We start from the raw sequence: 13014 nt of genomic DNA, 5'->3' as shown, positions 1-13014 counted from the left end.
TCAGTGTAGAAAGCTGCTGGCTTCATCTGCAGAGCAGGTCATTGGGAACAGTAATCATTCTCACTGAGTGGTTTATATTGGTAGTTCCTGCTTTTCTTCCTTGTTCCTAGCCATCTCTATTCACCTCTGCTTTTCTGGTCTCTGAGTGGGGTGAAATTCCAGGGGGCCCTTTGTGGAGTGCCTCAAAAGACTAGGAAAAGATCACTCACTCACCTCTCTTTTTCCAGTTTCCAGTGAAGATAACTCTTTCTAGCTGAAGAGTTAGCTCTTGGCACTGACCAATGCTGGCCAGTGGGATGGGATGATTCAGGAAAAATAAAACTGTTTTCCTTTCATTTTTGTGTAGTTATTCTCCAGTTTTTTTGCTCCACTGTGTTGCTGAAATTTCTAAATAGACTCCAGATATCTCCCAGAGCTGTTTTTGTTCATGGACAGCAGTGTAATTATTGATCTTAGTCCTGTAGAGTAGATGGAATAGAGAACGTGTGACTTAGAAGAGAGGAATTTTGAAATACAGTTAAAGGAGAACAAAAGAAAAAACTGAAAAGAGCAAAAAAGCCCACATTATCTGTGGGACTCATCAAAAGAAAAATATTAGAATAATAAGGATTTCAGAAAGAAAACAGAATAAGGGGATAGAAAGTTTATTTAAAGAAATAATAGTGGGAGTTCCTGTCATGGTGCAGTGGTTAATGAATCTGACTAGGAACCATGAGGTTGTGGGTTTGATCCCTGGCCTTGCTCAGCAGGTTGAGGATCCGGCATTGCTGTGAGCTGTGGTGTAGGTTGCAGTCGCGGCTCGGATCCCGCATTGTGTGGCTCTGGCTTAGGCTGGTGGCTATGGCTCCAATTAGACCCCTAGCCTGGGAATCTCCATATGCTGTGGGAGCAGCCCTAGAAAAGGCAAAAAGCCAAAAAAAAAAAAGAAGAAAAAAAAGAAATAATAGTGAATTTCCTAAACATGAATAAAGACTTGTACATCTAAATTCATGAAATAAAGATCACTCTATTACCTCAATGTCAAAATGCGTTGTCCAAGACACACTATAATGAAACTGTCAAAAAGCAAAGATAAAGAAAGAATCCTAAAGGCAGTCATGAAAAAAAAAAAGTGTAAGCTTCAAAGGAATCACTATTATGCTATCAGTAGACTTCTCAGCAGAAACCCTACAGGCCAGAAGAGAGTGGAATGAAATATGCAAACTGTAGAAAGATAAAACCTGCCAGCCAAGAATACTCTATCCAGTAAAGTTAATCTTAAAATATGAAGGAGAAATGAAGACTTTCCCAAAAAAACAAAAGCTGAGGGAGTTCATCACCACTAGCCCTGCCGTGCAATAAATGCTGAAAGGAGTTTGTTAAGAAATAAAATGATATTAATCAGCTATATGAAAACATACAAAAGAATACAATACAATGGCAAAGATGAAAAACATATAGTTAGATTTAGAAAATTAATTCTAAAATAGATTAGTACATTAACCATTTAACTACAGTATAAAAGTTAAATGAAAAGATTATTTAAAATAACTGTAGCCACTATAATTTGTTATCAAACACACAACATAAAAAGAGGTAAATTGTGACACCAAAGTGGGGACATAAAAGGGTGGAACCATTGTAAGTGATCAAAGATAAGTAGTTATGAGCATAAAGTTTTATCTATTAAATGTTTTATGTAAGCTTCATGGTAACCACAGAGTAAAAATCTAAACTAGATCCAGGAAAGATTAGAAAAAGTGGAAACCAAGCATAATACCATGAAAAATCACACTTTACAAAGGTTGGGAGAATCAGAGGGAAAAAAAAGTGATGTAAGTACAAAGCAACCCGAAAGCAATCAATAAGGTGACATTTTTGAGTCCTTAAGTATCACTAATTATTCTAAATGTAAATTGATTGAATTCAGCAATGAAAAGGCTGAACAGATTTTTTAAAAAAGTAAAAAGACCCAGATATATAGTGCCTACAAGAGATTCACTTCAGATTTAAGACACACATATGCTCAAAGTGAAGGGCTGGAAAAAGATATTCCTTGTAAGTGGAAACCTAAAAAGAGTGAGGGTAATAGATATACTTACATCAGGCAAAATAAATTTTAAGCCAAAGATGACAAGAGACAAAAAAGGTCATTATATAGTGATAAAGTGGTCAGTTCATCCATAGAATATAAAAATCATAAACATGTACACACTCAACATGGAGCAACTATATATATTAAGCAAACAGTAACAGATATAAAGGGAGAAATACAAAATAATTCAATAATTGTTGGGAACTTCAATGCCCAATATCAGCAATGGATACACCAACCAAGCAGAAAATTTGAAAGGAAACATGGATTGAACCATAAATTAGATTAATAAATCTGACAGAAATTTATAGAACATCCCATCCAACAGCAGCAGGATACACACTCTTCTAAAGAGCACACAGTAAATCCCACAACATAGATCATATGACAGGACACAGAATGAGTCTTAGTAAATTTAAAGACTAAAATTGTAATAAGTATATTCTCTGACAAAAATGGAATGAACGAAATCAACAACAACAGTACACATGGAAAATCTACAAATATGTGAAAACTAAATGACACTCTCAAACATCCAATTGGTCAATGAAGAAATCAAAGGAGGAATTAAACAATATCTCAAAACAAATGAAAATGGTTTGTAACATCGTTACAGTGCACATATTGAGAAAATAGACATAAAATAAAAAAACTAACTTTATACCTCTAAGAACTAGAAAAAAAGGGACAAACTAAGCCCAAAGTTAGCAGAATGAGGGAAATAATAAAGATCAGAATGGAGATAAATGAAATATACCAGAAAAAATAGAAAAGATAGAAAACCCTAAGATCTGAGCTTTTGAAAAGATAAATAAAACTGATAATTATTTTTTGTTAGACCAACCAAGAAAAAAGAATGGAAGCTCAAATAAATAAAATTAGAAATGAAATAGGAGATATTACAAGTGGTAATACAAAATACATAGGATCACAGGAGACTGCTATGACTAAATGTCATACTATATGTCAAAAAGATAATCTATAAGAAATGAGTAAATTCCTAGAAACACAAAACTATCAAGAGTGAATCAGGAATAAACAGAAAGGCTGAACAGATCAAGATCAAGTAAGGATATTGATTCAGTCATCAATAAACCTCTCAACATAGAAAATTTCATGACTAGATATCTTCACTAGAGAATTCTACTAAACATGTAAAGATGAGCTAATATGAACCATTCTCATACTTTCTATAAAATTAAAGAGCAGGGAACACTTCCAAACTCATTCTATGAGTCCAGCATTACATAGGTACAAAATCAAGATAAGACTATAGAGAAAAATATAGACCAATATCCCAGATGAATACAGATGCAAAAAATCCCAACAAAATATTAGCAAACTAAATTCAATGATGCATTAAAAGGATTATGACTACATGCAATTTATCACTGGGATGCAATGATGTTTCAACATACACAAATCAATAAAAGTGATACATCATATTAATAAAATGAAAGAAAATACCACACAATCATCTCCATAGATGCAGAAAAAGCATTTCGCAAAATACATCAACCTTTCATGATAAAAATCCTTGACATGTTGGTATATAAAAACATACCTCATTATAGTAAAGGCCATATATGACAACCCCACAGGTAACATTATACCCAATAATGAAAAATTGAAAGCTTTTTGTCTGAGATAAAGAACAAGGAAAGGGTACCAACTCTCATTACTGTTATTCCATATACTACTAGAAGTCCTAGCTAAAGCAATTAGGTAAGAAAAAGAGATAAAAGTTATCTAAATCAGACAGGAATAAGCAAAATTGTCATTATTTACAGATGATATAATCTTATATATAGAAAATCCAAAGACTCAACCAAAAAAACTGTTGGAACTAATTAATGAATTCAGTAAGTATGCAGGATATAAAACAAACATCCTGATTCTAATCCACTAGCTATCTAATCAGCTGTATGACCTTATGTATGACACTTAATTTGTGTTTCAGTTTCCTCATTGGTTCAACTTATGTCTCAGCTTCTTCATTTATACAGTTTAAAAATAAAGCATCTAACATAGAAAAAAATTCTGAAATCTGTTGCACTTCTATACACTAATAATGAAACATCTGAAAAAGAAATGAGGTAATCTTTCCCATTCATAATAGTATAAAAGTAATAAAATGTCTAGGAATAAACTTAACCAAGGATGTGAATGACCTGTATAATTAAAATAACAAAACTTTGTTGAAAGAACTCAAAGATGACACAAGCAAATGGAAAGACATCCCATGCTGATGAATTGGAAGAATTAATATTATTAAAATATACACACTTACCCAAAGTGTCTATACATTCAATGTGATCCCTATAAAAATACCAATGTCATTTTTCTCAGAAATATAAAATAAAATCCTAACATTTGTATAGAGCCCAAAAAGACTCCAAACAGCCAAAGCAATCATGAGAAAAAATAACAAAGAAGCAAGACATCACCACAGCCTGAGTTCAAACTATAATACAAAACTATAGTAATTAAAACAATATGATACTGACATAAAACTAGACACATAGACCAGTGGAACAGAATAGTGAGCGCAGAAATAAATCTTCGCATATATGGTTGACTAATTTTTATAAGGGAATCAAGAACATTCAACAAATGGTATTGGGAAAACTGGATAACCACCTGCACAAATATGAAATTCTATCACTATATTAATTACTCTACTTACAAAGACTATTTGACCACAATATTTTTTAACTCATAAGACAAAATGCATCAAATTTCCAATCTGAATGATCCTCTTCCAAGTTTAGTATAAATACTAGGAAAATGGTTTGGCTTAGGAAAATTTTACTAATAACATTGTTATTCCAATTGTCAATTTTGATCACACATATAGTTCTCTATAAATGAACATGCACAATGCACATGCAAGGTAAAATCGCATAACTCCTATTGGACAACTTGGAATTGACCATTAGTCCATGGAAGATATCTTACTAGTACAACTCTCTAAAAGGATAAAAAGAACAAAGCCATTAAGAGCCGATATTAAACAACATGATGGGCTCAGTGCAGGTAAGCAATGACCATGGCATTGAGGGAGTAAATATTTGAGCACCCAAAGCTTTCTACCAAATGATTAATAATCGAAGGGGGAAAATTGATGAAATAAAATTCATATTTTATGGAAAGATAAGAAAAATTTAAACATAAATTTTTTATTTTCCCATTTACGCCTCCTCCCTTCCCTTTAGTGTGTGTTGTGCATCTGCATTAACCAGACTCCCCTTCTTAACTCATAAAGAGTCACAACTCCTTAGGAGGTGATCTTCATTCTTAATCTTGTAAGGGGCCACGATTATTTGTGACCAACTTTGCGTGTATAGATCTGGATTGTGTAAAAATCTCATTAAGTCATCTGACATACAATCCTCTGTCTCAAAAACATGTAACTGTGATTTGACCTCTAATGGGCAGAAGAGTCCTCAGAGCTTTCTGAAAAACTGTCTTTTGGGTTATAACCCTCAGGTTGATGTATATATAAAATTTCCCATTTCTTTCTTAGGTCAACTATTAATATTTTTCATAAACACTTGAAATCTTTTATTTATCCTCTAAGACTCAAACATCACCTCCAGCAAGTCTTCTCTGACCTTTTCACCCTAAATCTCACCTACATTTTTCTGCTCATGTTAATGGTTTGCTTACTGTCAATTTCCTCTCTTCTGCATTTATTCAACTTCTCTCTAACCTCAGTGTCCTTATTTTCAAAATAGGTATAACCCCACGTGAATTTAAATGAGAAGCATGCAGGAGCTCCCGTCATGGCTCAGTGGTTAACAAATCCAACTAGTAACCATGAGGTTGTGGGTTCAGTCCCTGGCCTTGCTCAGTGGATTAAGAATCCAGCATTGACGTGAGCTGTGGTGTAGGTCACAGACATGGCTCTGATCCCATGTTGTTGTGGCTATGGTGTAGGCTGGTGGCTACAGCTCCAATTGGAACTCTAGCCTGGGAACCTCCATGTGCCATGGGTGCAGCCCTAGAAAAGGCGAAAAAAAAAAAAAGACAAAAAAAAAATGAGAATCATGCCAAGAGTTTAGAAATGTCTTTGGCATAGAGTAAGTGATCAACAAGTACTAGATATTATCTAGAGCTTTGTCTATTTCCTAGCTAAGCTCCAGGGCAAGGCTGAGGTCTTATATTTGTATATTACCAGCCTGTAGTACAGATCGGTCCACATAGAGGGCTCTCAGGGCACATATGTTGAATAAGTGAATGAGATTAATGAATGAATTTTTCTTCCTCCTTTCAAAACCATCTGCCTTCGGAGTTCCCATTGTGGCTCAGTGGAATTGAACCCGACTAGTGTCCATGAGGATTTAGGTTCAATCCCTGGCCTCACTCAGTGGGTTAAGGATCTGGCATTGCCCCAAATTGTGGTGTAGTTCACAGATACGCCTCAGATCCCAGGTTGCTGTGGCCACTAGCTGTAGCTCCTTTTCAATCCCTAGCCGGGGAACTTCCATATGCCACAGGTGTGGCCCTAAAAAGCAAAAAAAAAAAAATCTGCCTTATGTAAGTGGCGATGGTTAATATACACAGACAGGTTTACATAGACTAGAGCAGGAAAGTACTCTGCACCCTGATGAGTATTTTCTGCTCTACTACCATGCCATCTTTGACCAGCAAAATCCCCAGGTTCAGGGGAATATTATACAGAAAAGCTTTCCAGGAGTCCCCTTTGTGGCTTGGTGGGTTACAAACCTGACTAGTATCCATGAGGATGTGGATTCGATCCCTGGCCTTGCTCAGTAGGTTAAACATCCAGCACTGCCATAAGCTGTGGTGTAGGTAGCAGATGCAGCTTGGATCCCACGTTGCTGTGGCTGTGGCATAGGCTGGCGGCTGTAGCTCCAATTTGACCCTAGCCTGGAAATTTCCATATGCTGCAGGTGTGGCAGGAAGGAAGGAAGGAAGAGAAAGAAAAGAAAGAAAAAGAAAGAAAGAAAGAAAGGAAGGAAGGAAGGAAGGAAGGAAGGAAAGAAGCAAGCAAGTTTTCCAAGGAACAATACTTGGCTAGCTTAGCATCAAGTGACATTAACTAGATATTAACATTCTTTGATAACTTGCTGTTTCCCTGACACACTATGGAGGAAGAATATTGATCTTGTTGCTTCTCTAGAAGCTTCTCTGATCCCATTTATATTATCACCAAAGCCAAAGAATTCTCTAACTTAACCTTTTTCTCTTACTCCATCCCCCTCTATTGCATATGTTCATGCTCATTACTGCCTTTGGTTATATGGTTCTTCTTGCTCAGAATAACCTTTCTCCTCCACTCTGGCTATCCAAATCTCTCCTATATTCCAAGGTGCAGATAGGCTTCACAGAGAAAATGAATTGGGTATCATTCTATGTATAGGAGTTTACCAAAAAGAGAGGGATGGAGTAAAAGGAAAGGTGGAAGTGGAGTAGTACAATTTGTAAGAGGAAGAAGGACATTTATGTAAGTCCCGCTGGCATGAACAAAGGCATGGTGTTTGTGAAAGACCATGGCACGTTTGAGAAGTAGCAGTTAGTTTAATGTAGCTCCCGTGATAAGAAAACATCATATGCAATAAACATGACAGGTAGGTTGATGAGAAATTGTGAAGTGTCTTACTAAAAAGCAAATATTTAATCCTATTAATCCTAAACATAGGATTGACAAGATAAAAACATGTATTTTAGAAATATCCTAATATGTACACTAGATTGGAGTCTACATTGGTTTGCTAGGACTGCCACAGCAAACCAGGTACCTTAAAAAATAAAAATTGATTGTCTCATCATTCTGGAGGCTATCAGTCTGAAACCAAAATGTCATCAGGGTTGATTCCTCCTGAGGCCTCTGAGGGAAGAATTTGTTCTAGACCTTTATCCTTAGCTGGCAGATAACTGTCTTCTCCCTATGTCTCTTCAGATCATCTTGCTTCTACAAGTCACTCTTTCTGTCCAAATTTCCCATTTGTATAAGGATACCACATAGTCCTTTTGGATTAGGGCCTATCCTAATGACTTCTTTTTAACTTGATTACCTTTGTAAACACCCTGTGTCCAAACATAGTCACATTCTATGGTACCTAAAATTAGGATACCAAGATATTTTGTGAGGGACACAATTCAACACATAACAAAGGATATAGAGACCAACACTAAAGGAGCTATGTTAATAGGACAGTTCATACATGGTATAAAAAAGTAAAGACATTACAAGTAGGATGGAGAGGACACAAAGATTCACAAAGCAGAATCTAGAAGTTAGGGAGAAGGAAGCGTCATAGACAACTCTAGACTTTATTGCTGACTATATGACTATTAGGGATAGGAACTGGAGTGGAGGGTTTGATGACGAATTCAGTTTTAGACATTTTAAGTGTGAGGTGTCAAGATGTCCAATTAATGGACAAATAGGTTGGTCAAGGCTCAGAAAAAAAATTCAGCTTGGAGATGTGTACTTGTCATACAAGCCTTTATCAGTATATAGATGGCAGTGGAAACTCTTAAGTAGATGAGATAACCAAAATAAGGAGTATAGAATAACATGAGAAGAGAATGAAAAGAGCAGTAGGTAGAAATTCAAGATAGAGTTATCATCACAGAAGACAAGAAATGGAAGGTTTTAAAGATGTAAGGAAAATACAACAGCCCCAAATGTAGTAGAGTCAAGTATGTTGAAGACCTAAAAAGAAAGCACTTGACATGACATTTAGGGGATCTTTAGGTAACTCTGGTGAGAGCAGTTTCAGTAATGATTAAATTATTGGAAACATCAGAAAAATAGGGTGGTAATTTGAATAAAGGTTGTTAAAGAAAGATTGATTTAGGTAAAAAATGTATTTGCAAGGTGAAGGTTAGGCAGTATAGCATAATAGTCAAGATGTAGACTTTGTAGACTTGGGTTCAAATCTCAGCTCTGCTACTTCCTAGCTGTGTAAACTTGAGCAAGTTGCTTGATTTTTCTATGCTTTGATTTCCCTAACTGAAAAATTGGGAAAACAATAGTACTTATTTCACAGGATTTTTGTAAGCATTACGTGAATTGATAAGTGCAAAGTGTTCAATAGAGGACGTGGCACAGAGCAGGAGTTCAATAAATGTTAGCTATATTAGGTGAGGGTGGATGAATAAAAGAAGAAGAAATTGAAGAAGCTTGGAGAGAAGGAAGCTGATGGAACAACTTCAGGAGGTATAGGAGAGAATGGATCTTCTGCTCTTCTGACCTTGGGTAAGTTTCCTAGTCTGTAAAATGGAGATGATGACAGTGCCTACCTCACAAGGTTGTTATGAGGATTAAATGAAATGATATATGAAACACACTTGCCTACTGGAAAGGATTTGAGAAGAATAGTGTATAGATTACATGAAATCATGTGTAAGGTTGAAGGTTAAAAAAATTTCCCAGTGAATAATTTTCACAATTTCATGATAGGGTAAAACAGTGCTACAAAATCTTGCGATGTTTTCTTAAAAAGGTTAGGCATTCTTCTAGTGCCAATAAATTTGTGATTTTTAAAAATTAAAGTATGCCAAAAATATTTTTTGTATGTAAGTAGTTTCAAATGTGTTTGAAACCTTTTACAGATAATTATGTTATAAAAAAATGGTTAGTATAAAATTAACTTTTATTAGTTGACATGAATTCAGTAATAATCTTACTGTTTTGCTAATGAAGCATTGTTATCCAAATTATAAAACATAAACCACCTTGATTGTGTTAAGATGTGAACAACTGAAGATTCATCCTCTTTACTGGAGTAGAATTTTAAACATGATAATTGTTGATTACTTATCTTCCTTAAAAATGGCATACTATTTTATTCAGAAGGAAAGCCAAAGCCTTTATAAGGTCCTATAAGATCTGGCCCTTTCTGTCTCTCTGAAATCATGCCCTATCACTCTCTTCCTCTCCATTCCAATGATACTGGTCTTCTTGCTATGCCTTGAACCCACCAAGCCTTTTCACGTCATATTTTCTCTGTTTATAATATCCTTTCCTTAGATATTCTCATGGCTAGCGCTCTCATGTCATTTTTTTTTTTTTTTTTTGCTTTTGCTTTTTAGGGCCATGCCCACAGAATATGGTAGTTGCCAGGCTAGGGGCTGAATCAGAGCTGCGGCGACAGCCTATGTCACAGCAATGTGGGATCTGAGCCACATCTGTGAACTACACCACAATTCATAGCAGTGTTGGGTCCTTAACCCACTGAGCGAGGCCAGGGATCAAACCCAAATCCCTATGGATTCTAGTCAGGTTCATTACTGCTGAGCCACAATTGGAATTCTTTATATATATATATATATATATAGTCTTTTCTAGGGCCGCACCTGCGGCATATGGAGCTTCCCAGGCTAGGGGTCAAATCAGAGCTGTATAGCTGCTGGCCTACACCATAGCTCACAGCAACGCCGGATCCCCAACCCACTGAGCGAGGCTAGGGATCGAACCCGCAACCTCATGGTTCCTAGTCGGATTCGTTAACCACTGAGCCACGACGGGAACTCCTCATATATATTCTTAAATATCACCATATCAGAGAAGTTTTCCTTTTCTGCTCTAGAGCAAATAGCCATCCCTCCCCATCCTTTCTCCCATCTTATTCCCACTCAACAAAAACCTTTATTGCTTATTGTCTTTCCCTCCACTAACACACCCTTATGAAACTGCAGTCTCCCAAAGGGTAAGCTCCTTGTCTTGTAGATTCTCCAGGGTCTTATGCAGTGATGGTACAGATTATTTTCTCAGTATTTGTTCAATGAATGAATCAGTGAAACTGACAACACAGTGTACTTTCGTGTTGATACCTTTGTCTATCACAGGTCCTTACCCTTGAAGGCTGAGCAAAAACTAGGAAGGAATTCAGACCAAAGTAAATGCAGGGGTAAGCTGTTCTAGTCTCGGCAAGAACAGTCTAGCTCACCAGATGCGGGAATTCCAGAAGGGGAATTGGGGGGTCAAAACTACTGCCTGTAAAATAGAGTCAGAGAGCACAAAGTGTCCTTTTTGCAAGTATCCCTCATGAAACCATTTTGCCTCTGTAGATAGAAATTCTCTGCAATCTCAGGAAGCAAAATTAATGACAACAAACAACTTAAATTGCTCTGGGGAAGCCACTTGAAACCCCTGTGGAGGGCTTCTATTGCTTGCCTATAGTTATTGTTAGTGGGTTCACAAACTTTTCGTTGTCTTAGGAATAGAATAACCATATTTCAGCAACCTTATGAGAGCTATATCCTGCATCTAGAAACTCTTTCAAAGAAAAGTCCACATAAATGCAAAGGGACAATCAAATATTAAAATGGAAGCAGAGTAATCCCTAAAATATCCCATGCATACCAAATGCAGGAGGCTGGCTACAGAATCAGCACATAGTTCCTTCCCCGCCCTCCATGCCAGAGTTTGGATAACAGGATTTAGTGACCACATGTACAAGTGACTTTTGGCTGTGGGGCAACACTGTACTCCACTGATGAAAGCAACCAGAAGAATTCCAGTTGAATTCATGTTTCCTGTGTTTTTAGGACCCTATGGGCAAGGGGCTTTAGAGTGAAAGAACATTAAGTGAGGCTTTCTTCTTTATCTGAATCTAGTGGACTAAATGATATGGCCATTCAGAATAAGATTGTTTTGAGGTTTGGAAAGCCAATTGAGGAGAGAAGAGATGGAGAAAGGAGCTTTAGCTAAATGGTGCACAGAAACCTAGAACCAACACATGCCCTTGATGGAAGCTGGCACTAGAGATGCAATGAAACCTGGCACATTAAAGAAGGGAAGGGGTAGTTCCCGTCGTGGCGCAGTGGTTAACAAATCTGACTAGGAACCATGAGGTTGCTGGTTCGATCCCTGCCCTTGCTCAGTGTGTTAATGATCCGGCGTTGCCGTGAGTTGTGGTATAGGTTGCAGACGTGGCTCGGATCCTGCATTGCTATGGCTCTGGTGTAGGCTGGCAGCTACAGCTCTGATTGGACCCCTAGCCTGGGAACCTCCATATGCTGCGGGAGCGGCCCAAGAAATGGCAAAAAGACAAAAAAAAAAAAAAGAGAAGGGAAGGACCCTGTGCCTTGCATTTTATATCAGAGACAGCTAAACTGGTAAATTGCAGAGCACTGGAAGCTGTGGCATTCCATTGACCAGAGAAATAAATATATGTGTACAAACATACATACATACATGCAGATAGTGCATATCTTAAAAAAAAAAAAAGTGAAACACTAGACCTAAAACCTCAAACACCATGTTTTCATCTCTTTGACTTGTGGGATATCATTAGGCTCTATTAAAGGCCTGCCACCTACCCTAAGCAGAAACATAAAAGAAACACACTTGGAAGAAATGTCAGTGATCTGTATGCGGCCTTCTAACAAGTTGTCACCACCCCATCAGTTCTATTTAACAGCAGAAGGGAACTGGTGAAGCCCTCCTCCTCAATATAATCTTCCAGACTGGACATGGACCTGGGAATGATAGATCAGCCAAGGAGGTCTCAAGCTTCACTATTGAAGCATCCTGACCTTCTCTTTTTGCATGCCATTTTTACTTGAGTTCCTATCTCTTTCTGCTGTATCTCCCAGTCCCTTGGGCTTGGGCATATGGATACCTGGTACTAATGAAAAGACAATAAAGATGAACAGTGGAATTTTCATATGACTTATGCTTGGTAAATTTTAGAATCAAATTCAGTATTAATTCTGTATTCTAGAAAGAAACCTTGGCCACCAATCTGTTAAGAAAGGAGTCAAGTGACACCACTTTACATGGTCTTGATATATTTACAGATACCACTCAGCAGTGGGATCAGCCACAGGCAATAAATCTGACATTCAATAAATATTTGTGGAATAAGTGAATTTTTTCATTTCATCTGCACTGCCATGGTACCTCTCAGGAAACAGAAGTTTTCCCCTTGAACTAAAACTGCAGAGCTAATTGACTCTGC

At 37.0% G+C, this 13014-nt stretch overlaps 1 protein-coding gene across 8 annotated transcripts in view; it reads right to left on the bottom strand.

Moving 5' to 3' along the window:
* KLF8 (KLF transcription factor 8) overlaps positions 1–13014 on the bottom strand; it is a 365585-nt gene that overhangs the window by 351656 nt on the left and 915 nt on the right. Inside the window, exon 2 of one of the 8 annotated variants that reach the window (XM_085006114.1) lies at positions 214–458. The exons of the other annotated variants lie outside the window; for them this stretch is intronic. The gene's annotated coding sequence lies outside the window, so the exon portion shown is untranslated. The remainder of the gene's footprint in view (positions 1–213; positions 459–13014) is intronic. 8 annotated transcript variants of the gene reach the window in all.

Source organism: Sus scrofa, chromosome X (genome assembly GCF_054392235.1).
Source record: "Sus scrofa isolate SSC_HxYL_T2T_F1_AM1 chromosome X, Sscrofa_HxYL_maternal_Yorkshire_Landrace_v2.0, whole genome shotgun sequence".
Lineage (NCBI taxonomy): Eukaryota > Metazoa > Chordata > Mammalia > Artiodactyla > Suidae > Sus > Sus scrofa.
This window is presented reverse-complemented; position numbering and strand designations above follow the sequence as displayed.